Here is a 27,650-nt window from a genome sequence, read left to right as displayed (position 1 = left end):
GCCTTCTTCAAGAGGAACACCTACCCCGTGGCTACTGCTGGGGTCGGATTTTGATTTTTATTTATTTCTTGGATGACAGTCCTATGTAGTTTGATTATGTGGTCTGCTAGCATTAGTTTTAGGTTTTAAGTTACTATTCCGGAAATGTATTTAGGAGCTTTGCTTATTTGTAGAATTCAATTACATTTAATGAGTTTTTATTTTTGAGTTCCTTAAAATAAGTTAAAATTTTCAATTTTTACTAATTCTTTAAGCTTTTTTTGGCTTTAGATATTCAAATTCAAATTGCTATTTAAAAAATTTTTACTACTTTTCTACTCTGAAATTGACTTAATAAACTACATCTTTTTGGATTTTGTAAGAGTCTTATAGTACAGAAGTAGTTAATTAAAATTTTAGCTTTACGACCAAATGTAATAAGGAATATTTGAAGGTCCACTCCAGTCCAGGCCTCGCTTTGTTCCCATCCTGAATGCTGCACGAATTGAGTAAAACCTATCATGCAGGAAACTAGACTTACTGTGGACTTGTTTCCTTTAGTGAAACGTTATATTTGAGTGTCAATGCCCATAATTTCAATTTTCTGTGGTGCCTTGCCTCCATAGTTCCCATTTCCTCCCCAGCCCTGCTCCCAGCAACCGCGCCCCAATCTAGCACCAGCCCTTCCCCTGCCCTGTGTCCAGCCCTGCCCCTGCCCTGTCTCCAGCCCTGCCCCAGCCCTAGCTCCAGCTGCCCAGCCCTATCGCCAGCCCTATCCCTAGCCCCAGCCCGAGTCCCAGCCCCAACCCCAACCCCAGCTCCAGCCCCAGCCCCAGCCCCAGCCCCAGCCCCAGCCCCAGCCCTAGCCCCAGCCATTACCCTAACCCTGCTTCTCCCTAAAGTCACTCCAATCTGCATTGATTTGGTGCTAAAAGTTGTCCATTGCTCATCCATAAGACTGGAATAACCCTGTGTGCCTCTAGCATTGCTGAATTTCCGAGTTGACTACCTGAGTTATCATTTTCAATTAATGTACACAATCCCATTTGTCCACTGTCCCACGTTAGAACAATCAATCTATTCACCTTTGTGTCAATGTTAGAAATGTTAATTGAGTTTCATATCAGATAACTATTGTTCATAATTTTAGTTACTCATCATCTCTATTACCTGCCCTTAAGGAAGGAGAAACCATTCTTTTGTCATTGCTGCAGTAGTCACAGTCCCAGTTTTCTGGGCAGTGCTCATAATATTGTGCTGGTCACCTGAACTCTACCCTGAGTGAAATTTTAATTGTCCTGCCCATTGGATTAGATCCCAGTCCTTTTGCTGAATTCAGGACTGGGTGCAGAAAACACGAATCTTTTGTTCAATAGTTAACATGCTCAGTCCCAAATTGTATTAGCCTTGTCCATTAAACAAAGGCACCCTACCATTTCTGTCCTGCTTCTGGGATGGCCTGCTGTTCTTTGACAATTAAAGTACCAAACTGTAATTGTACGTTGTCTTGCCCAGTAATCAATGACCCTTCATCCCCTTTGCATTGCCACTAGGCAGTGCTGACTACCTGGGACCATGTTCCTTGAATGATTGATGAGTATAATCCCAATTGTCCACACCCCTGTTCATTACACAAGTCCTTTGCAACTCCTTTGCACTATAGCAGATGGGCTCATCTTCAAAGTCCTTTACTTTGGGATATTAATGAATACAATCATTAATATTCAAGATCCTGCCTAAAAGGTAAGACCCACCCATGCTCTTCTCTTTACTCCTAGGTAGTGCAGACTACTTACTACCCTGCATTAATATGTAAAATCCTCATTGCCCACTGTCCCAACAGTTAGTCTAGGATATAACTTTATCTTTATGCCATTGCTTATGAGGGGTTCTGATTACCCAAGGTCACTTAAACAGTTGATGTGCATAATTGCATATGTCCATGGTGCTGCGCAATAAAAAATGGAATCCCACCCCGTCCTAACCACTTTGGGATATTGCTAGGGAGTGCAGATTATTCAGGAACTCAGTTGTTGGACAGTTAATTTGCACAGTTGGAGTTGTGCAGAGTCCTGTACATTTGAAAGAGCCACTGTATTCCATTTGCATACTATAATGTGGGCTGATCACTCAAAGACACTTCTCTTGAATTGATAATTTTCATAATTGCATTGGCACATGTTCTGTGGACTAGCCACACCCACTCCCTTTGTATTCTAGCAGGGGACCCTTACTACCCAAGAACAATACACTAGGACATTTTATGTGTACAATATTAATTGGCTAGACTGAGCCTTTTGTATCAGGAACCCTGCACCATCTCTATATCTAAAAAGTGCTAATTATCTAAGGCTCTTCTCCTAAAATTGTTCATGTGCAAAATTGCAATCCCCAATGTCTCCTACTGTTAACCTAAAATCCCATTTCCACCTAACTCCCTTTGCATTATTGCAGAGGGTACTTGGGTCCTTTAAGGTGCTTAAGGCAGTTATGGTCCCTTCTGTTAGTCTGGGATCCCATCCCCTCCTACTTCCTTTGCATTACTGCAGAGAATAGTTGGAAACGTTAATGTGCTTAACTGCAGCGATAATTCCTTCCATTAGTCTAGGATCCTATACCCTCCTACTCATTTTGCATTAGCACAGATTGTACATGGGACTGTTAATGTGTTCACATGCAGCTCTGTCCCTTATGTTAGTGTATGATTCTATCCTCTTTAACTCCCTATGCATTACAGCAGAGGGTAGTTGGGATCTTTAAGGCCCTCAAAGGCAGCTATGGTGCCTTCTGTTAGTCTAAGATCCCACCCCCTCCTACTTCCTTTGCATTTCTGCAGAGGATATTTGGGACTACAATGTGCTTAATTGCTGCCAGAGTCCTCTCTGTTTGTCTAGGATCCCAATCTCCTCCCTCTTACTGAGTTTGCATTACACAGAGTACAAGGGACTGTTAATGTGCCTAAGTGGCAGCTATGGTCTCTTCTATTAACCTAGGTTCCCATCCCAATCTAAATTCTTTTGCATTACTGCAGAGGGTACTTGGGACTGTTAATGTGTGTAATTGTAGTTACAGTCCCTTCTGTTAGATCCTGTCCTCACCTACTCTCTTTGCATTATCATGAAGGGTACAATGGGACTGTTAATGAGCTTAATTGCAGCTATAGTTCCTTCTGTTAATCTAGTTTCCCACTTATTCCTGCTTTGCATTATAGCAAAGGGTACTTGAGACCTTTAAGGTGCTTAAATGTAGCTATGAATGACCCCTTCTGTTTATGTTCCCATCCCCTCCTACTTTGCATTACTGCAGAGGATACTTGGGACTCTAAATGTGCCCAATTACCACTTTCCCTTTTCTTTTTCTTTGTCCCATCCCCTCCCACAGTTTGTATTATCATAGAAGGTACGAGGGACCATTAATGTGCTTAGAGGCAGCTATGGTTTCTCCTGTTAATCTGGGATCCTGTCCCCACCTAACTTCCTTTTGCATTATTGCAAAGGGTACTTTGGACTATTAATGTGCTCTAAGGAAGCTGTGTGGTTCCTTATATTACTGTAGGATTCCATTGTCTCCAACTCCCTATGCATTACAGCACAGGGTACTTGGACCCTTTAAGATGCTTAAATGCAGCTATAGCCTCTTCTGTTAGTTTTATGCTCCCATCCCCTCCTATTTCCTTTGCATTACTGCAGCAGCTACTTGGGACTGTTAATGTGCTTCATTGCAGCTACAATCTCTTCTATTAGTCTAGGGTCTCATCCCTTCTAGTTGCTTTGCATTAGCACACAATGTACATGGGACTGTTAATTTGCTTAAACGCAGCTCTGTCCCTTATGTTAATGTAGCATTCCATCCAACTCCCTATGCATTAGAACAGAGGGTACTTGGCACCTTTAAGGTGCTTAAATGTAGCTGTGGTGCCCCCTGTTAGTCTAGGATCCCATCCCCCTTCTACTCCCTTTACATTAATGGCAGGGCGTTTGGGACTGTTAATGTGCTTAATCGCAGTTACAATCCCTTCTATTAATCTAGTTATCCTGTGCCTTCTCACTTCCTCTGCATTAGAGCAGATGGAGGATTTGGGACTGTTAATGAGCTTAATGCAGCTATAGTCCCTTCTGTTAATCTAGTTTCCCATGTACTCCTACTTCCTTTGCATTACAGCAGAGGGTACTTCAGACCTTTAAGGTGCTTAATTGCAGTCATGGTCCTGTCTGTTAGTTTAGGATCTCATATCTTTCAACGCCCTTTGTATTCTCTTTGGGACTGTTAAAGTGCTTAGTTGCAGCTGTGGTCCCTTTTCTTAGTCTAGGGTCCTATCCCTTGCTACTCAGTGCATTACCTGGGAGTGGATTTGGGACTAGTAATGTGCTCATTTGCAATTGTGGTCCCTTTGGTTAGTCTGGGGTCCCATGTCTTCCAACTCCTTCTGCATACAGCGGAGGCTACTTGGGACGCTTAACATGTTTAATTTTAGCTGTGGTCCCTTTCAGTACTCTAGGATTCCATACCCTTCTATTCACTTTGCATTAGCACACAGTGTATATGGGACTGTTAATGTGCTTAAAGGTAGTTCTGTCCCTTATGTTAATGTAGGATTCCATCCTTTCCAACTCTGTATGCATTAGAGCAGAGGGTACTTGGCACCTTTAAGATGCTTATACATAGCTGTGGTCCCCCAGTTAGTCTAGGATCCCATCCCCCTTCTACTCCCTTTACATTACATGGCAGGGCATTTGGGACTGTTACTGTGCATAATTGCACTTACAATCCCTTCTGTTAGTCTAAGATCCTATGCTTTCCCATTTCCTTTGCATTAGAGCAGATGGTATTTGGGACTGTTAATCAGTTTAATTGCAGCTATAGTTTCTTCTGTTAATCCCATGCACTCCTACTTCTTTTGTGTTATAGCAGAGAATACTTGAGACCTTTAAGGTGCTTAAGAGCAGGTATGGCCCCTTCTGTTAGTTTATGTTCCCATCTCCTCCTGCTTCCTTTGCATTACTGCTGAGGCTACCTGGTACTGTTAATGTGCCTAACTGCCACTATAGTCCCTTCTGTTTGTCTAGATTCTCACCCTCTTCTGCATGGATTACATTACCACAGAGGATACAAGGGACTGTTAAGGTGCTTAAATGCAGCTACCGTCTGTTCTGTTAACTCAGGTTCCCATCCCCACCTAATTCTCTTTGCATTATTGCAGGGGGTACTTGAGACACTAATGAACTTATTGTAGCATTGGTCCCTTCTGTTAGACTGGGAACCCACCCTCACAAACTCCCTTTACATTTTAATGGAGAATACACGGGACTGTTAATGTGCTTAAATGCATCCACAGACCCTTATGTTAATGTAGGATTCCATCCTTGCCAAACCCTCTATGCACTACAGCAGAGAGTAGTTTCTACCTTTAAGGTGCTTAAATGTGGCTATGGCCCCTTCTGTTAGTTTATGTTCCTGTCCTCTCCTACTTGCTTTGCATTACTGCAGAGGATACTTGGGATGTTAGTGTGCCTAATTGCTGCTACAATCCCTTCTGTTAATCTAGGATCCTGTCCCATTCCACACTGTTTGCATTACCACAGAGGGTATAAGGGATTGTTAATGTGCTTAAATGCAACTAAGATTTTTCCTGTTAATCTAGGACCCGATCCCCACCTAACTCTGCATTATTGCAGAGGCTACTTGGGACTGTTAATGTGCTGTAATGCAGCTGTGGTCCCTTTTGTTAGATGAGGATCCCATCCCTACCTGCTCCCTTTGCATTATCATGGAGGGTACGTGGGACTGTTAATGTGCTTAAATGAAGCCATGGTCCCTTAAGTTAGTGTAGGATTTCATCCTCTCCAACTCCCTGTGCATTACAACAGAAGGTACTTGAGACTTTTAAGGTGCTTTTAAGCTATGGTGCTTTCTGTTAGTCTGGGATCCCATTGCTACCTAACTCCCTTTCAATTACTGCAGAAGGTACTGGAAATCTTTAAGATGCTTAAATGCAGTTACAACCCCTCTGTTAGTGCATTCCCAGCCCCTCCTACTTACACTTTGCATTATTGCAGAGGATACTTGGGACTGTTAATGTGCCTAATTGCCACTACAGTCCCATCTGTTTGTCTATAATCCTAGCCCCTCCTAAACGTTTGCATTTCTACAGGAGGCACAAGGGACAATTAAGTGCTTAAATGCAGCTATGGTGTCTTCTGTTAGTCTAGGATCCTATCCTCTACCTACTTACAGAAGGTACAAGGTACTGATAATGTGCATAAGTGCTGCTATAATCCCTTCTGTTTGCCTAGGATCCTGTCCCCTCCTACAGGGTTTGCAATACCACAAAAAGTACAAGGGGACTGTTTATGCTTAAAGGCAGCTCTTCTTTTACCTAGGATTCCATCCCCACCTAATGCATTTGCATAATTGCAGAGGGGACTTGGGACTGTTAATGTGCTTAAATGCAGCTGTGATCCCTTATGTTAATGTAGGATTCTATCCTCTCCAACTCCCTATGCTTAATAGCAGATGGGACCTTCAAGGTGCTTAAGTATACTTACAGTGCCTTCTGTTAGTCTGGGATCCCATCCCCACCTAACTCCCTTTGCATTACAGCAGAGAGTACTTGAGATCTTTAAGATGCTTAAATGCAGCTATGCCCCCTTCTGTTAGTTTATGTTCCCATCCCTTCCTACTTTGTATTACTACAGAGTACACTTGGGACTGTAAATGTGCCCAATTACTGCTATAGTCCCTTCTGTTTGTCTAGGATCCCATCCCCTCCTACAGAGTTTACATTATCACAGAGTGTACAAGGGATTGTTAATATGCTTAATTGTAGTTATAGTCCCTTCTGTTAGACTAGGATTCCATCTCCACCTACTCCATTGCATTATCATGGAGGGTACATGGTACTGTTAGTGTGCTTGAATGCAGCTACAGCCCATATGTTAGCATAGGGATTTCATCCTCTCCAACTTCCTATGCATTATAACAGAGGGCATTTGGGACCTTAAAGGTGCTAAAATGCAGCTATGGCCCCTTTTATTAGTTTATGTTCCCATTCTCTCCTACTTCCTTTGCATTACTGCAAAGGATACTTGGGACTCTTAATGTAGGTAGTTGGTACTACAATCCCTTCTGTCAATCTAAGATCCCATTCCCTCCTACTTGCTTTGCATTACCACAGAGGGTACAAGGGACTGTAAATATGCTTCAATGCAGCTCCTGTCCCTTATATTAGTGTAGTATTCCATCCTCTCCAATTCCCTATGCATTACAGCAGAGGATAGTTGGTATCTTTAAGGTCCTTGAAGGCAGCTATGGTGCCTTCTAGTAGTGTAGGATCCTATCCCCTCCTACTGACTTTGCATTACTGCAGAGGATACTTGGGACTGTTAACGTGCTTCATTGCCACCAGAGTCCCTTTAATTTGTCTAGGATCCCATCCCCTTCTAGTTGCTTTGCATTAGCACACAATGTACATGGGACTGTTAATTTGCTTAAATGCAGCTCTGTCCCTTATGTTAATGTAGCATTCCATCCAACTCCCTATGCATTAGAACAGAGGGTACTTGGCACCTTTAAGGTGCTTAAATGTAGCTGTGGTGCCCCCTGTTAGTCTAGGATCCCATCCCCCTTCTACTCCCTTTACATTAATGGCAGGGCGTTTGGGACTGTTAATGTGCTTAATTGCAGTTACAATCCCTTCTATTAATCTAGTTATCCTGTGCCTTCTCACTTCCTCTGCATTAGAGCAGATGGAGGATTTGGGACTGTTAATGAGCTTAATGCAGCTATAGTCCCTTCTGTTAATCTAGTTTCCCATGTACTCCTACTTCCTTTGCATTACAGCAGAGGGTACTTCAGACCTTTAAGGTGCTTAATTGCAGTCATGGTCCTGTCTGTTAGTTTAGGATCTCATATCTTTCAACGCCCTTTGTATTCTCTTTGGGACTGTTAAAGTGCTTAGTTGCAGCTGTGGTCCCTTTTCTTAGTCTAGGGTCCTATCCCTTGCTACTCAGTGCATTACCTGGGAGTGGATTTGGGACTAGTAATGTGCTCATTTGCAATTGTGGTCCCTTTGGTTAGTCTGGGGTCCCATGTCCTCCAACTCCTTCTGCATACAGCGGAGGCTACTTGGGACTCTTAATATGTTTAATTTTAGCTGTGGTCCCAGTAGTTTAGGATCCTTTGTATTACCTTTGTATTATCAGATGGTATTTGGGACTAAAAATGCTTAATTGCATCTCTGGTCCCTTCTGTTATAGGATCCCAATGTTGTCCAACTCCCTGTGCATTACAGCAGAGGTCATTGGGGCTGTTAGTGGATTTAACTGTAGCTGTGGTCCCTTCTGTTAGTCTAGTATCCCAAGCCCTCCAACTGCCTTTGTGTTACCTGGGAGTGTATCTGGGACTCTAAGTGGCTTAACTGCAGCTGTTGTCTCTTCTGTTAGTAGTTTCCCATGCCCTCCTATTATCTTTGCATTATAACAGAGGGTCCTTGGGATTGTTAAAGTGCTTAATTGCTGCTGTGGTCCCTTCTGTAATTCCGTGGTCCCATCCCCTCCTACTCTGTTTACCTGAGAGGATTTTTGGGACTGTTAAAAGAGACCACGTAATTAAATTAGTATAGTTTCCCATGCCCTCCTATTCTCTTTGCATTACAACAGATGGTACTTGGGATTGTTAAAGTGCTTAACTGCAGGTGGGGTCCCCTCTGTTAGTCTAGGATCTCTTGCCCTTCCCCCTTTACATTACCGGGAGCAGATTTGGGAATGTTAACATGCTTATTAATTACAGTTGTTGTCCCTTCTGTTAATCTAGTTTCCAGTCCCTTCCAACCCGTTTTCCATTACCTAGTAACAGATTTGGGGCAATTAATATGCTCATGTGCAGCTGTGGTCCCTTCTGTTAGTCTAGCATTCCATGCCCTCTAACTCCCTTTCCATTATAGCAGAGGATATTTGGGACTTTTAATGGCTTAATTGCAGCCCTGGTCCCTTCTGTTAGTCTAGGATCCCATGTTCTCCAACTCACTTTGCATTACCTGAGAATGTATTTGGGACTGTTTAAATGCTCTATTGGAGCTGTGGTCCCTTTTGTGTGTCTAGTTTCCCATGCCCTCCTACCCTTTTGCATTATAGCAGTGGATACTTGGGGCTGTTAAAGTACTTAATTCCTGGTGTAGTCACTTTTGTTGATTTAGGATCCCATCCCCTTCTACTCCCTTTACATTATCTGGGAGGATTTGGGGGACTGTTAAAGTACTTATTTGCAGCTGTGGGTCCCCTTTGTTAGTCTAGGATCCGATGTCCTCCAACCCCCATTGCATTATAGCAGATAGTGCTTGGGACTGTAAATGTGCATTACATACAGGTGTGGTCCATTTTGCTGGTCATGACCACCTCTTCCCTTTATATTACCTGGGATCAGATTTGGTACTGAAAGGTGCTTAATTGCAGCCTGTGTTCCCTTCTGATTAGGATCCCACACCTCCATCTCTATTTGCATTACAGCAGGGCGTACTTGGGCCTGTCAAATGCTCTATTGCAGCTGTGGTACCTTCTGTTTTGTAGGATCCCATGCCCACCATCTCCTTTTTACATTATCTGGGAGTGTATTTGGAACTTATAAAGTACTTAATTTTAGCTGTGGTTCCTTCTGTTCATATACTTTTCCATGCCCTCCTACTGTCTTTGCATTATAGCAGAGGGTACTTGGAACTGTTAAAGTGCTTCATTGCAGCTGTGTCACTTTTGTAGTTTAGGATCCCATGACTTCCCAGCCCCTTTACATTACCTAGAAAGGCATCTGGAACTGTTAAGGTGCTAACTGCAGCTGTGGTCCCTTCTGTTGGTCTAGGATCCCATTCTCTTCTACTCCCTTTGCAATACTTGGGAAGGTTTTTTGGGACCATTAAAGGGCGCTATTGCAGGTGTGGTCCTTTCTCCTAGTCTGAGATCCATGCCCTTCAAACTTTGTTTGGGTTACTGCTGAGGGTACTTGGTACTATGAATGTGCTCAAATGCAGATTTGGTCCCTTTTCTTAGTCTCAGATCTCATGCCTTCCAACTCCTTGTACATTATCAGAGAGGGTGCTTGGGACAGTTTTTATGCTCAGTTACAACAGTGGTCCCTTTTTTAGTCTATGATTTCATCCCTTGGCCTTTGCCCCGCAACTCCCTTTGCATTACCACAGAAGGTACTTGAGACTGTTCAGGTGTATCTCATTCTCTGACCCCCTGTTAGCATTATAGTAAGGGGTGCTGAATACCAAGACCCCCTTTTTTTTGCATTGTTAATGTGCATAATTGCATTTGTTCATCTTTCTCTGCAGTAGGTAAGATTTCACTAACTTCCCTTGTATTCAGCAGTGAATGCCCTTTATTCGAGACCTTTGTACTACAATAAAGTGAACCATGGCAATTGACCACACTGTCATTCATTTAAGTCCCCTGTACTCTCTGTATTAATTACTTTAGTTATTTTTTGGGGGGGATTATTTGTAGCAAAATTCCAATGTTTATGGTCCTTCACTTTTAACTAATTTCCCACCCTTTTTGTATTGCATCAGGGGATGTTAGTATCTCAAAGTACTTCTCTTAGGACTCTAAATGTGCATATACCCTCTTGATAAGCTAATATCTTTATTTCTTAGTATTATAGCAGGGGGTACTAACCACCTAAGGTCCTTCTTTTGGACAGTTAATGTGCCAGATTGCACATCCCCAAATTGGAGATCCCATCCCCATCACACCTTCTCTGTGTCAGGCGTGCTGACCAACTATAACTGCTTCTCCTTTATAGTTTAAATGTGCATAATTACAGTAGCCAATGGTCCCTTATGTTAGAATGGGATCTCATTTCCTTGCCCAATTTACATTACTGTGGGGGCTTCTGACTAGACAAGAGTCACTCTCTTGGACTGTTAATGTGCATACTTAAATTCACTCTTATACCTAGATAAGGATTCTCCCCATACTATTTATATTCCAGCAAGAGGTGCCTACTACTTAAGATTTTACACACTAATGCAGTTAATGTGCACAGCCTTTGTTGTCTTGTGCATACTCAGTTGTCCACAACTGTACCTTTTAGTTCAAGACTCCTGCAATTACTGAAGCAGAAGTGACTGACCACCTTAAAGTGGGACTTTTGGGACTCTGGATGTGTGTAGTATTGGTTGTCCACTGTCCTTTGAGTTAACTTGGGTCCCTGAGTCTTTTCACAGCCTCTAAGCTTTACCGCATGGGGTACTGTCCATTTAAGGCCCCTTTCTCAAACTGTTAATGAGCACAATGACAATTACATTAGGATTCTTCCCCTTTACACTCCCTTTGAAGTACTGCAGGGAATTCTGACCCATAAGGTTCTGTTTCATGGCCTGTTAAGATGCATGTTATATTTATCTGGGTTCTTATGTGCTAGAGAAGAAAACCTCTCTCCACTCCCTGTATCTTCAAGCAGGGAGTGCCCACTGTACAAGACCGTGCCCTGTACAAGACTGTTACACTTGAGCAGTCAAGGAAGACAATTGTAATTGACCACAGCCATGCACCATGGACATTAATGTGCATAATTGCACAGGCTCATCCTGTTTGAATAAGATACTACCTTCTGAGACCCCAGAAGGGGTACTGATCACTAAGGCCTTTTTTTCATGCCTTGTGATTATGCATAATTGCATTTGTACATTTTTATGTACACCAAATAAGGACACCCCTCTCCCCACTCCCTTTATCTTTAGCAAGGAGTGCCCATTATTTTAAGATCCTTGTATCTGTACAAGATACATGGTTTTAGTTGATCATACCATATCTGTTGGACATTAATGTACATAATTGCAACTTAGTTCAACCTACTCTATTGTATGTCATTTGCTGTATGCCAGGGTTGCTGATCCCTAACTTATCCTGTTAATGTGCATAATTGCATTAGTCTGGGTTCTTGTGCACTAGATGAGGACATCCTCCACCCCTACTTCTATGCCTTCCAGTAGGTGGTGCCCACTGCTGTGACATTTACATTTGGATGGTTAATGTGCAGAATTGTAGTTTCCACAACCCTATCACTTTCAAAACTCTCGTACCTGCTTTGCACTGCTGCAGGGGATACTGTTTTCTCCCCAAGTTCCTTCTAGTAAACCATTAATATTCATAATTGAAATAGTTATACACCCTCAGCTTCCCTTTGCAGTACAGCAGTGTGTACTGATCAACCAAGGCCCTCTTTTGGAGTGGTAATATGTGCAATTGCATTTTTTCCTATTTTGTGCGCTAAGGATCCTGCCTACTTCCTTACCAGGTTCAGCAGGTAGTGTCCACTACTTAAGACTCTTTCACTTGAAAAGTTCATGTGTATAAATGCAGTTTGCTAAGTGTGTCTTATACTAGAACCCCTCTTTGCTTTGGAGTAAGGAGATGTTATTTACCTAATGCCCTTTCTTTTAGACTCTAATGTGCATAATTGCAATTGTCCATCTTTTCTGTTGGACTAGGGTTGCATTCCCTCAAACCCCCTTTGTATCAAGGGTGTGTTAACCATAAATGAGCTCTTCTCTTGAGATTATAATTGTACAGACTTGTATGTGTCTGTGGATTTGTGCAGTGCTAAAGGATGCCCTATGCATTTACCACTATCTTTGGATTGCTGCTGAGGAGTGCTATCATGACCTCAGCTCTTGGACAATTAATGTGCACCACTAGCAATGATGGGACCTCTGTACCCGCTTTGTATACATCAGGGGTACTAAGGCCCCTTTCTTGGACTGTCAATGTGCAATTGTCTATGTTCCCTTCTGTTAGATTTAGGATAACATTCCCTTAAACCCCCTTTGCATTAATGCAGGGGTTGCTGACCACACAAAACTCTATTAGTTTAGAGTTATTAAACTATTAGTGGGCACAATGGCAATTAACAATGGGTTTTTCCTCCCTGGCCTTGTTAGGCAAACACTCCCAGCACCAATTTCCCCTGGCATAATAAAGTATAAACATGGCAGTATGCTGTGAACTTGTCCATCAAATAGTACCCCATACTCCCTCTCCTTTTGTATTGCTTCTTTGTATAAAATTCCAAGTAGTCATGATCTTCCCCTTCCTTCCCTCTTCCCACCCCTTGCTCACCGACCCATCCAAGGTGCATAAGCACCATTCTCACAATTTCAGGTGTTCATGTATTGGGCCACTAAATAAGATTGTGTTCCTTTTTCCCTCCCAACGCCACCCTGCCCCTTTTGCATTATTGCTGGGGAATGTTGACTGGGCAAGGCCCTTTCTCTTGGATTTAAAACATTAACAATCCCAGATGTCATTGCATTACTCACTTTGTATTGCTGTAATGCCTCAGTTGCACTATCCTTGGTCCCTCCCATCAGACATGGACCCCTCCACTTCTTTGCATTGCTTCTGAGTAATGCTGAGTACCCAAAGTCTCTTCTGTGTTATTAACACAGTACTGATTGTCCCATTTTTTTCAGGTCATCAGCCCAAGATTTTCCTACCATTTTGATGTGTTTGTGCAGTGTTGACTACCCAAAGCAGGCCTGAATTAGGTGGATGGACCTTCACTCCTTTGTCTGCATTTGTTAATAATCCCAATTCCAGTTGTTACATTCTGGGATAGGAACCATCCCTGACCATTTCTGTTACTGCTTTACTGAGCAAAATGCTCAAGGCAAGTCAGGCCTAGAAAGCTGGATTGCCACCTTTTATTTTAGATTTCCAGTATAAGTATCAGTTGAAAATTGTCTCCCAGGAAGAAAGATTAGCATTGTCTGTGTATTCTTCCTTCCAGAGCAGATTGCCTGGCCAAGAATTTCGCTTCTCCTCTTGTATATTGCTATTGTACTGTGCCTGTTGCCAGCGTACAATTAAAAAAAAAATACTGTTTGCAAGGTGGAATTGTAAACCTGGTCATTGAATTTTGAGGTCCAAAAACCCATTTATACCATGTACCTGATGACCAGTGTCTCTCATTTTACTAAGGGTGCTGGGTCTGTGGATAGACCACTGTGACTCTTGCTATTTTGGTATTCCCAAAAGACTTCTAGAGTGGAACTCTTAAGAGCAGTATCTTTGGGCTCTACCACCATTTTAAAACCCATTATTTATTTGGGCTTTACCACTGTTCACTTTTAGAAAAACTACCTAAACATTCTAATCCTTAAATTTCTTCATCTGAAGCATCTACCACCCCTTACTTATTTCAAGAAGATTGCTGTAAAAGAATGAAATGAGAGAACATACGCTGAGGCACTTTTGAAAACCATAATTCATCTTACTTGATTAATCTATTACATAAATAAAATGCACACTATTTAAATCTGCTAATTTAAACTAGCCTGAAGCACTACAGTGAAGTGAGGGATTAAAAATGATGGGCCCAGTTTTCCTGTTTTATATTGAAAAATAAGCCAAGATCTAATCATTCTTCTGGACATGAATTTCAACAGCTGCTTGGTAAAAAGAATAATATCCTAGTCTCTAGTGTGCAGGGTGTGGCAGATAAGTGTTTAATATGGAACTCTTGAAGCAAATAACTAGTCGTCACAACAGCAGTTCTTTGTAATCACTGAAAAAGGATACTATTCCTCTGACAAGGATGTCAAAAGATTGGCCCAGCTCAGGGTGCAGTATGCACTATTAGCTCCTTGGACAGCTGTAAGAAGAGTCTCTGGCTCTTTAGAATACTGTAAGTACTACTTTGTAGCTATTAAGTAATCTTTTCCATGTTCTATTTTCTTTCTCTTAAATGCTAGTCGTAGAAAAGTCAGAGGGTCTCCTTCCTTGTTCCTGTCTCATCTGCAATTATATATATATATATATATATATATATATATGTATATCACCATATGCGTTAACCAACAGAACTATTGTATACCCCACTCTATGCTAGTTTACACTGAAGTGAGGGGTAGAAATGATGTAGTCCTATATAATCTCATTTCTGCGATGGTTGTATTGCTGGGAAGCTAATATAAGCACACTTGAAATACCTTTAGGGAATGATAATCAAGTGCTGTGTGGTGTGAATTGTAAGTTATAGAGTTTTAAAAAGGGAGCCCACTAGGCTTTGAAGTTAGTTGGATCAACTTAAAGAGGGAGGTGGGTTTACTTTTTCTCTTTGGTCCAGGATATGATTAATATTGCAGCCATATGTGTAGTCCAGTTGGTTTATTTTAGTGTCATTTTGTTTTGAAAAGTGAATAAAGAGACAAGGCCTAGCTTGTTGTGTTTGGCTATATGCCAAGGCTGGGGAATTGTTGATTGTCAAATCTCATTATAAGCTTGAACTTTTCAAGGTTCAGGGATTGGGGGTATAAATCTGATACGTTGGCATTTTGTACCTTTTTATTCTATCTCTGCCCCAAAACATGAGAGTAGTGATGCCTTTTTAGAGATATCTGTAGAACCTACTTTGCAAGAAGGCAATGGAGAAATGTAAGTTTTATAAGAAAACCATGGCATTGCCCACTTTATGAAGTTAAATATACCCTTTCCCCTTCCCCTTTTCTCAGCAGATGTCTTGATAAGCTAAAAAGCTTAGCCTCCCTGGTATGAAACAAACTGAAAAAGGTCCAGCTGAAAAAAATATTAACATCAAATTCAAAACTTTTGTGCATAGCCATGCATCCTGGCAGGAGCAAGAATAACCATATTAATGAGTGGAGCTTCTCTTACTGCTCATTTTAATTCCTGTCAATATTTCCTCATGGCTTGTTTTCCACTGATGCCTAAAGACATCCCCCAGTCTGACTGATTGGTAGTAGTATACAAATGATTCTGAGCCACCTTGGAGATGTGGTCTATGCCATTGTTTCTCAAACTGAATTAGTCAGGATAAAATGTGTTTTAAAGGAACAAAATTTCTTGAGATCCTAAAGAATATATGTTTTGAGAAACAGTGACTTAACAAGGTTATTTGAAATGTAAACATGTTTTCCAATTTTAAGATATCTTTATTAAAGGTATATGATGTTTTATATAATTTATGTAGGATTTGGGGATCCCGGAGAATATATCCACAAACCCCCAGGGTTCTTATCACCCCAATTTGAGAAACACTGGTCTATGCTTGAGACCTTTTTTTGTTGCTAATGAAATTATTCAACATTGATATACAACTATAAATATTTATTGGAATTTGTTTTAAAGGGATCAATTCTGAGCTGGTTCTATACCCCCACTGAAGAGGAAGGATGGATCAATTTTAAGTGGATTGAAGCCTGCACTAGACAGCATCCAAAGGTGAATCTTGGATATTATATTATATTATATTATATTATATTATATTATATTATAATTAATTATATTATATTTCAATCCATTGCTTGAAATAAAGTCTCTAGCATTTATAAAATGGGATGCTCTGAAAATGTGGGCATCTTCAAAATTGATATAATCTTTGTGTTAACTCAACAAATACTTATTGGGTTATATACTGGAATAAATAACAAAACCATAGATATGATTCCTGTCAACAAGGATGCTAAAATGAGCAAGTAATTATGGTGTTGGGCAATTTGATGAGTAGCATAAACATGTTGGGAAGTTCTGTGGGGCACAGAGGAAGAAGAGTGAAAGAAACACTCTTATTGAGCAAAGTGATGGCAAGGGGAAAATGCAAAGTATGACTAGGGAGCACTTTGGTCAGTTTACTCGGGATATGTAGGCTAAAGGCTTATAGACACAACTGCAGTGTTTCTTGCTTTTTGCAAGTGTATTTTAATGAAGCACATGTTTTCTTAGAGTCACTTCTTTTCATGAGTTTGGGGACAGAAGGAATGAGATGCTGGCAAAATTATGAAAAAGTTCAGAAGTGGGAATAGGAACATTTAGCCTTTGGTCCTGGTCCTTGGATAAAATCACCATCTGTCTCAACTTCAGTCTAGGGATGGCTGATAAATTAAGACAGAGACTTGAATTGAATGTCTCAATCCTTGAAAATGACATTTTGTCATTTGGAAAATTGGAAGGCACTTAAGGTTTTTTTTGGGTATTTCTCTAAGTGGTTATTGTGATTTCATTTCTGACTTTCTTTCTTATAGAACCTTAATATATAGGATTGGAGGAAGTTTTCTGATCCTTGTTTTGTGCATCTTTTCCCAAATGCCCCTTTAGTTTTTCTACCTTTCTACAACTTATCTACCCATTTCTCTAACCACCTCCCTAAATTGTAGAAAAACATAAGACCTAGGGCTGCTATGATTAAGCATTCATAATTTTTTTTCAGGATATCTGGGCCCTGGTTAGCAAATGTACACCTGCATGGGAGTTTGACTTGAAGTAAATAATTTAAAAAGTTAATCTGTGGTGTCTGCTAAAATATTCTAATTTGTGAAAGTGTTCTGGGAATTTACCATATTAAAGAGAAGAAAATTGATATCTGAACTGAGGTAACTGTTCCCCCAAACCTTGTAAACTTGGTTGGTGACAGAGTATTGATGGTGTATGGTTAAACAGAGCTAATGCCTTCCTCTGCCTCAAGCCTTGCAGATTGGATTGGAAGAAAACTTGATATTCTCAGTACCATAGTTTTGGCATAGACAAATAGCACTTAACACTGGTTTCCCTCAAAATCCAACTCAAGTTGAATCTTAAGTATTTGTTTGAGACTTAGCTGACCCACTGAATTTAACAAGTTAAACTTCAATGGCCATGCACAGTTATATATCATTATATTGATGATATTGTGTTGACTTTTTATTGGTGATTTAGGTTTTACTTGATTGCTTTTCCTTGATCTCTCCAAATTAGAGTACTGAGACATCGAATGTTAGGCTCCTTGTGCTCCCTGTGCAAATGAATTTGATAAAGAACTCTATCCTTCATTCTGATGACTACGTTGGAAATGAGCTTTTGATTTCTTCATGATAGGATGAGAGATTGAAGCAAATTTTAAATTTGGCCAGTGCTAGATTTCTTAGATGTTGGGTAGACTTATTATTTTGTTTGACCAACTAGAATGCTATTCTAGTTTCCCCAGAAATGTTAGAGGCTATGCAGCAGATCCAAGTAATACTTTCTTATTGCATAAAATATGTAACTGAATGTTTGTAACAGTTTGGAAGTAAGGATATTGCTGGGAGATCAGTGTACATTACCACGTCTCATAAAATTTCTAGGTTACCTTATCCATAGAGGTGAAAACTTTTGTCATACTCTATTACATTACTGGACTCATTATCAAATACCTAGGTTACTTTAATTCATAGCTTTGAAAACTTATGGCATACTATATTTTTTGTTTGTTAGTATGCTTGCCATTGCTTAGCATTGGTATGCAATTATTCTATGATCTATATACCATTAGAATTTTCTAGCCTTACATGTTTCCCTGACTGAAAACTGTCTATGACTCACTGTCTTCATTTTGTAATGGATTGACTGGGTCCTTCCATAAAGTCTGATGAACAAGAATAAGAGTTTAATTGCTAATTTTAATAACTTTGACATTATGGATTCTTCATATTTGGGCCTCATATGTTTCAACTTTAAAACTAAGTACAATTAAATCCCTATAAACAGAAAAGAAAAAGCAAGTCTTTAGGCCAGATTTGCCAACAATGATGATACCTACTGCAGCAAAATCTGGAACACAGAATTACCAGTTCTCAGGTCCATTTTGCACTTGCTTTAAAAAAAAAAAAACATGTTGTATGGAAACCAATTTGACAATAAATTTCATATTAAAAAAATAAATAAAAAACAAAACAAAACAAAAACCCTGCGATTTTTAAGCTTTCAGCATCTGGTTGGAAGATTTAAAAGAAAAAAAAAACTTGCTTATTTTAGAGGTTTACTGAATGGTTTTGAAGAGAGTACAGAGGGAGTTTCTGTATACCCCACACCCATTTTTCCTTACTATTAACATGTTATAGTGCTGTGATACATTTGTCACAATTAGTGAACCAGTATTGCTACATTATTATTAACTAAAGTCCATACTTTATTTACATTTCCTCAGTTTTTCTTTAATGCTTTTTTAATGTTACAGGATCCCGTCCAAGATACCACATTTTATCTAGTAGTCGTGTCTTCCTTAGGCTCCTCTTAGTTATGACAGTTTCTCAGACTTTATTTTTTGATAGCCTTGACAATTTTGAGGACTAACGGTCAAGTATTCTGTAAAATGTCCCTTTATTGGGATTTGTCTGATGTTCTTCTCATGACAAGACTCAGCATGAGTTTTTGGGTGGAAGACCACAGAAATAGACTGCCATTTTTACTTCTTGAGTACATACTATCAATATGACATATCATTGTTGATATTGATCCTTATCACTTGGCTAAGGTACTGTTTGCCAAGTTTCTCCACTTAACATATAAAATTATTTTTTTCCCTGGGGCTCCTGGGTGGCTCAGTTGGTTGAACGTCTGACTTTTGATATTGGCTCAGGTCTTGATCTCAAGGTCGTGGGATTGAGCCCCACATTGGGCTCGGTGCTGAGTGCGGAACCTGCTTGTGATTCTCTCCCTCTGTCTCTGCCTCTCTCCTACTCATGCTCACACTCTCACTCACATACGCTCTCTCTCAAAAAATAAATAAATATTAAAAAAATTACTTTTTCCCTTATCATAGTGTATTTGAAAGGAAGTCACTATATGCTTAAAGAATGGGGAGTTTTGCTCCACCTCTTTGATGGTTGAGTATCTACATAAGTTATTTGGAATTCTTCTGCATAGAAAATGTATCTTTTCTCCCCCAGTTTATGTATTTATTTAATAATTCACATATACCAATGTGGACTCATGAATATTTATTTTATATGCTGGATAATGATTCAGTATTACTTATTTTGGTTCATATTGTTTCAGCTTTGGCCAGTGGGAGTTCTTTCAGTTGGTTCCTTGAATATAACCTCATCCTTGTGAGTTTTTGTTTTTTGTTTGAGCTCTTTCTGGCACTACAAGATGCTGCAGGCTCATGTGTATGTCTCTCATCCCAGAATCTACCATTTCTCCAATGAGTTCTGTTCTTTTTATTGGAGAGCAGTATTAGAAATTGAGATGTGGGTGCTATGTGTGCTCATTGCTACTGGGGTGTTATTGCTTCTATACCTTCTGAATTGATAAGAGCAAAAAGATGTATATATATATATATGCATATTAACTCATGTATATGTACATATCTATTAGTATTTATATGTGTAATAATCTCTAGTTTCAGCTGAACGTGGGTTTATACAGAGATTTCCAACTATAGCCCATTATCCCATGAATCATTATAGTCTTCTCTCGTGCATTATCTGTTACTTTCTACTCCAACAGCCTGGCTTGGTTAGGGGATTTTTTTTTTTTTTTTATGTTCATGTTAGGGTAGGTGAGTACATTGACAGTTGCCTCTATGGTGAGTTTAGGGAGAGTTTAGCTATAGGTTGATTAAAAGTTTCTGAAATTAAATATGACTGTTCTACCCTAAATGTTTCTCTAAGTTTTGAAACTTACAATAGGTTGCAGAAACAAACCTTTCTTAACAACTAGGCTCTATCCCAATTTCCACATTTTGCACCTCATTTTCAGGTTAAATTACTCTAATAAAGTTAGGTAATCTGTTTCTTGGGTATGCATTTATTTTCTCAGTATTTTTTTTGTGATAAACTATAGTACCTTGAGAACACTGGAGGCGGGGAGGGAAGAGAAGGGCATGTTCCTATGTAAGATAGAGAAAATCCATTTAGTGACCTCCAGCTAGCTGTCCAAAGTACCTACATAAGACCCAAGGAGTAGATTTTTTTCCTGGCAATTTGTAACCCAAATGCAATTTTCAACATTGTAATTTTACTGAATTTTATTCAAGCTAATTGGTGTGCTAATTTTTAAGTGTTCTGATTGATGTGTCACTTGTATTGCATATGGAGTAGTAACATGTTAATTTTTATTGAGCATAATTTTTATATTTTATGTTAGATATTTGAGACACTGTTTCTGAAATCTGTACAACAAGTTTGACAGTAGGGAGCTCTTGTCTCAATTTTTTCCTCTTTCCCCTCCAACATTTATTATGAACATTTTCAGAAAAGTTGAAAAATTTGTTTAGTGAACACCAATATACTCACCACTTAGATTCTACAATTATCATTTTGCTGTATTTGATTAAACTTTTCTTTAAAAAATTCTTATGCCTCTTCTGAGTTCATGGAAATAATTTTTAAGCTAAAGAGCATGAAAAAAATAAGAATAAAGTCTTTGTGCTTAGATCGATAATAAAACTGTAAAACACAGCAAGTATACAAAGTAATAGTATATAAATGGCTACTAAAATGTGAAAATGTTTCTATTATCGTATTGCTTCTTTGCAGCATGGCATGTCTTTTCTCTCATGTGCTGTTAATACCCTTAACCAAATTATTACCCTTTTCAAGCTGCTGCAAGATCTTGTTATAGCACATAGCAGTGCTATTTGTCTTTCATTTGGTACAATATTCATTGATATATTGTTTTCCTCTGTCCTTTTCTTTAAACTCCAGGCAACAAAAGTAGTACCACTTGCCACTAATTTGGCACTGGAATTTTTCCATTTAAAGGTAGTCATCTAAATGATCTAGACTATTTTTATGGTGAAATATAAATGTGGTAAAAAATTTTGTAGAAGCCTCCTATACTCCTGAGTGTCCTTGCCCATACCCCACAGGCAAAAGACCTCTGAATTGAGAGATAACCTGGGTTTAAGTACCACTTGGCCACCTACTAACTAGTTGTATAACATTGATGGAATTTCATTTCCAGGGCTCCCAGTTTCTTTAGGGAATGAAAATGTCCAATTATATGATCAATAATACCCCTTCTAGCTGTGATGATTCTGTGACTTGGCTAGTGTTGGAGTACTTGTACCAGCTGGCCAGCTATGACTCTAGGGTTTTAGGTCTAAAGTATGTTGACGTTTTGTTGAACTATGAGATGACAGATTGAGAGTCTTAAAATTCTTGTCAATGAGTATTGAATCCTAAAATATGTTTTTTTTTGTTTTGCTTTTTTTTTTTTTTTTTTTACCAGTTCCAAAATGTAATCACTTTCTCTGGCTTTAGCTTCCCTTTAATGGGAAGGGAATGCTTCTTGAACATGTCATCAGTGTAATAACAAAACTAGAAGGCTTTGGTCTAATGCAGCCATACTCAGTAAATATGGTTCAGAGTGGATCAGAACATCTGGAGAGATTGGACTAGTCATTTCTTTTTAGGTATCTTAACTGGGGTGTGTATAAATGAATTTGTACTTCAATCCATTAATTTAAAAATTCTTTGAGTAAATTTACTTGTACATGGAATGCCCATTTACCATCATTAATGGGGTTTCAAGAAGGAGCAGAATAAATATGTATAGATATGCATGAATTGCCATGTTTAACTGGAAGCCTGTATTAGGGGATAAAGATCTTAAATAAGGATGGGAAAGGATGTTGCCAAGAGATTTTGAAGCCTATTCTGCTCATATTGAGAAAGAACATCATAGAACACCGGTTTGGTTTCACTGGATATCTTATCTAAAGAGTAGAGTTGAATAAGTGATCTTTCACATACTTCTGTTAGAATTTGTTTGATACTGATATAAAGGTACTTATCATATAGTAATTCCTGATCAGGAATCTGGAAGCCATACCTGGTGCTTTCCACACCATACCATACAAAGTGCTTTGTTTTTATTGTTGAGGATTTCTCAACAGTTTTGGTGTCTTCCTGAGTCCTGTCTTTCTTCTCAAGGACGTTCCGAGCATGTGAAACCTGAGGACTGCAAGTAGCTCTAAGCAGCTTCACATTCAGCAGATCTTTCCTTTTGAGAATCTGGATAAACTCCAAATAACCTAAGATGATGGCTTGCAGGCCACCTGGAAAAAAAAAAGGTAGTTTGGGGAGCTCATCATTATGGGAATTCTGTCTTTGGCTTTATGGACTTTAACTTCTTGCAGCTCTGCTTTTAAAACAGAACATGAGCCAGTTTTTTTTTTTTTTATCAGTTCCTACATTTTTTTTTTGGTCGTAGACACATATATTTTGACTTTACAGATGAGTGTGGCCTATTATTTCATTTATCCCTCCAGAGCTAAGCTCCAGTGAGGTCTATAAGGGCAAGCATACTTGATCCCCATTTCAAAAACAAAGAATGAGAGACGCAAAACAATAAATCACTTCCTTTCGCATATCATAGCTACTTAGTAGGAAAGATAGAACAAACCTATCCATTCTGATTAGCAAGCCTTGAAATTGAAATTATTTCCACATTCCTTTGACAGACTAGTAGGTAAGTGTTGAGGATTTGTTGATGCATAGTACCAACTTGATATGTGTCCTAGCCCTGTTTTGGCAGTCCCAATTCCATTGCCACTGTCATTCCCTTGTTTTAAAAAGTTGAGAATTTGTTAATTTGAAGAACCATAAAATTGCTGAAAGGTAGAATAACAGAGACCCAAGGGCCTGTGTAAGCTATTTACTGGATTCCTAGCTTTCTGTATCTTGTTTTTCCTTTTGCATAGATATGCTTAGATGTTGTTATAACCGGTGTTTTATATGCCTGTAACCATTATTGATTTCTCTGAATATCCTGGGATTCTGGCGGTGCCCCATTTATATGAGCTGTTCAAGAAAATGTACTATGTGGATTGAGTAGAAAACAGTTTTGTTTACCTTGGCATTGTTACAGTATCTTAATATTTGATATAAAAATTAAAAGAGGGAAATGCTATATAAAACTAGATGGAGAGGCACTTTGATTGAGGTAGATTGCTCAGTTCTTAAAATAGTGCTTTTTAAAAGCCTGAGGCAATGTGAAGAATTCTTAAAGAACTCAGAGTCAGATCACGTGGGAGTTTTTCTAAGTGACTCGATGGCTCACTCGGTTGAGAAAACTTTACCTTTCTTACTTTCAAGCCCTTGATTTCTTGAACCCCATCCTATTTTATGATGAGAATAACAAGATATTAATAATACACCCTAGAGAAATGCTCATCAGTGGATACTGTAGAATAAAGCATGGTATGGGAATTTGGGTAGTTATTCAGTTTTAAATTGCTCTTGGAGATGAAGGGAAATGCAAGGAATGGAGCTGGAATGAATAGAAGCATTTGCATGTTGTTAGGCTGGTAGGTAGGATATGGAGTGCTACACAGTTTTAAATTTTCACCCCTCAATCCATCTGAAGAAAAGGGCAGACAAGGTTTAATTTAATGACTAATTGCTAATTGGGACAGACTTTTCCAGTGTTCTACATTTCAGTAACTTATTTTTCTTTTATCTCTTCTCCAGATCTTCCTCTGAAGAATAGGCTTGTTGCTCTACAGTGTTAGTGACCCATTCCCTTTGACGATCCCTAGGTGGAGATGGGGCATGAGGATCCTCCAGGGGAAAAGCTCACTATCACTGGGCAACAACCCTAGGCTAGGAGGCTTTACCAAGATTCTTTCCTGAGCCCAGGTAGGAAGATGAAGTCTCACAACAACCGCCACACATCAGAGGTGGGTAAGTTGTCCCTAAAAGCATAATAAGTAGCTTTTAATTTTGATCTTGTTTTACGTTGCACTTAGTTTTCCATTAAGATTGTTTCCGTTATTATCAACTGTGTATGTTTTGGTCAAAACAGCTTCCTAACTAACCTGGGAAGCAACTGGGTGTGAGATGGTTGAAAATAATGTGAAGACAGTAGTAGGCTGCATGAGTTAGGATGTTTAGGGTAGGACTAGTGTGTGGTAGAGGCTTATAGTTAAATTGTTCTTTTTTTTAATGTTTATTTATTTTTTAGGGAGAGAGAGACAGAGTGCGAGCAGGGGAGGGACAGAGAGAGAGGGAGACACAGAATCCGAGGCAGGCTATAGGCATGGAGCCCGTTGCGGGTCTTGAACTCACCAGCCGCAAGGACATGACCTGAGCCAAAGTTGGATGCTTAACCGACTGAGCCACCCAGGCTCCCATAAATTGTTCTTTCTTTAAGGAGAGCATGGGAAACAACTGCTGCATCTGCACCATTGATCATGGCATATCATCATTTTGGACCCTTTGGTCCCCAGAGTCTTTCTTGAGGCCCTATTGGGGAATCTTGACAATCATTTACATATTTCAAGATGCCTTGGGCTGTCTTTGAGATAAAATGCAAAAACAAACTGTTTGCGAAGATACATAGGAGCTGTATCTTTTTATGCTGTACTTGCTGGTTGATGGAACCTGACCAGAAATGGCACAGAGTTATCTGTCGCCACACATCTAGGATGTAGGATCTAAAGAACCAGGACCCTGCATACTCTAGGTTGGTGATAAGAGAAGCTGATTAAGGGGATGTAGGTTGGGAGATGGAGGTAAGCATCAGTAAGTAGTAAGCCCTGATTATATAGGTTTTGTACAGATTATTCAACCAAAAGAATAAGGGGATTGATGATGTTTGCAGTGATTCAGTGAGTGTTATTAGGCAAGGTAGTTTCCTATTTTTGCCATAGTTTCCTGTTCTGTTGAATGAAGAACGTGTGTTAGTTTTATCTCTAAAGACATAAAAACCTCAACTTTATGTTTCTAAGCTTTGTAGAGACCCGTTTCTATAGCTCATTAATTTGAATTTTCCCATAACTCTTGCCTAGTACTCAGTTAATACTTCTTTATGGCATTTACATTGTTTCCCTCTCATTTTTTGTAGCTCCTGATTGTTCCCTTCTTATCTGCCAAATCATTGTATCCCCAAAGCAATGCAGAGAGCAAGAAATTTGAACACATCAAAGGAAGATCAACATGCCTGGCATGCTAACATTTTAGAACAGCAGAATGAAGTAAGTTGTTAGTGTTATAATCCTGTGAGGATCACTTTAAAGCTAATAGTTGTTTGTTCCAGGTTTGTATAGGATGAAGTATGATGGTTTAACGTGCAGGGGGTGCCAAAAGTGAGTTCCGAGGATAACCAATAACCTGTATTACCAACTAGGTTCACTGAAGCAATTCAAAGGTATTACAGTCTGCATACAGTTGTGTCAGAGTAATTGAGTCTCATCTTGTTTTTTCTTTGTCTTCACCACATAAATGCCTCAATACTCTTAGAGATGTAAACTATAGAAGCCTAAAACAAAAAAAAATGTTTTTTTTTCTGAAATTTTTTTTTCTCTATGGTTCTTTCTCACCTTCTCTTGTGAAAGCATCTACTGCAGTTAAGATTTAGTGTTAAAGGAAGCCCAGTCCCTGAAGTTGCCATTGTAATTGGGAAGGGTATGAAAATGAAGTCAGTTTTTTAAAGGGATGGAGAAAGGTGATGAAATAAAGTGAGGGGATTGACTAGATGCTCTCTAAGGGCCCTTTATCATAATATTCACTCGTGGCATCTTATTTGGCTCTTTTGAAAATCCTTGTAAACAATTGAAGCAGGATATTAAAAGGTACACATTCTGTTTAAATCTTCTGCTACTCAATAGGTGTATGGCTTTTGTCAATTTAGTTTGTGGTTAGACTCGTATGTGAGGCTTAAGTGAAATCATGTATGTAAAGTGTTTAGTACAGTGTCTGGCACATGGTAAGTAAAAGGCAACCCAAGAAGTTTTGTAAGTTCATTTGACACAATACAGGTGACCATTAATACCGTCTAGTGGCATGTTTTGATTCTGTGTAAGAAATTTGTAAGGTAAAAGTTTGTAAATAGAAAACATCTATATTGGTGGTGGTTGTTATAATAATTATTGTTAGTAATATAAGTAGTATTGGTACTGATGATAGCTTATTGTAATTATTAATGCACTTTTTGGTTTTCTTTTGTTGTCTTCTTTTTGTGATGCTTCTCATATGCCTGTTGTGCCCCTTACTTTATCTTGTCTTTACTTCTTACCCTCTTCCTCTGAATGTCTACCTTTGCTTACCTCTTTCACTCATAAGTGTGTATTTCTTTGTCTATTTTTTTTTCTTGAATCTCTTTGGTCTTCCTTCTCTGTCTAAAGTGTGTCTCAGCCATTCCATGATTCTCTTGTTAGTTTCTTCTCTGTGTATCTTTGTCTCATTTTCTTGTTCCTAAGAGTTGTCTGTGCCTTGTCTTGGATGTCTCTCTCCAGTTTTTTCATTTTGTTAGTGATTCTCTTTGTTCTCCTAGATCTGGCTCTTCTTTCACTGTTCTTCCCTTTGTGTCTCTGTGTCACATGATGTGTGCTTTTTGTTCATTTCTTGTTCTGCCTATACCTCTCTTCTTGTTCTGTTGTGAACTCTGATTTTTTGTCTTCCCTTACCCTTCTTGTTGGTTTCACATTTCACCTTTTTCTCATTCTGCCTTCCCTTCTGCTTTTTCTACTCATTATCTCAAATTTCTGCCTCTCTTGGGCCATTTTCTCTCTATTTTGTCCTGCTTTGTCTCAGTGTCTCTTTTTCTCTCTGTGTTTTTTTTTCCTGCTCTGTCTCAGTGTCTCTTTTTCTCTGTTTTTTTTTTCCTGCTCTGTCTCAGTGTCTCCTTGCTCTTTGTGATTTTTCCATTTCAGCATTCATCTCTGTTCTCTTGTTTCTTCTCTGCTTTTCCCCTTCTACTCACCTTTGAGTATTTCAGCCTCTTTGTGAGTCTGTGTTTCCCCCTCTTTGACTTTATGCAGTACTCTATCCTTGCATATTTTTGTGCATTTGTATGATCATGTGTGTGTCTTTGTGACAAAGGGGCTTCCTAACCCCTTCCCAATAGGTACAGTGTGTCAACTATCAAAATACACATTGCAGAGCTGTTCGTTATGCCAGGACACCCCGTGAAATG

General features: G+C 39.3%; 1 long non-coding RNA gene across 2 annotated transcripts; it reads left to right on the top strand.

The window, feature by feature from the left end:
• The first annotated feature begins 842 nt into the window (after nt 1-842).
• LOC107180267 lies at nt 843-27,314 on the top strand. Of its 2 annotated transcripts, none has more exons than XR_006213425.1 (6): nt 843-14,658; nt 16,122-16,214; nt 22,667-22,806; nt 24,206-24,414; nt 25,581-25,710; nt 26,798-27,314. It is a non-coding gene; the product is annotated as an uncharacterized LOC107180267 (long non-coding RNA). The 2 variants fall into 2 exon arrangements; XR_006213424.1 differs by having other exon boundaries at nt 24,206-24,418.
• Nucleotides 27,315-27,650: the final 336 nt, after the last annotated feature.

The sequence above is a fragment of the Panthera tigris genome, chromosome X (assembly GCF_018350195.1).
Source record: "Panthera tigris isolate Pti1 chromosome X, P.tigris_Pti1_mat1.1, whole genome shotgun sequence".
NCBI classification, from domain to species: Eukaryota; Metazoa; Chordata; class Mammalia; order Carnivora; family Felidae; genus Panthera; species Panthera tigris.
The sequence above is the reverse complement of the archived record's forward strand: the minus strand, read 5'-3'. Positions and strand labels throughout refer to the sequence as shown.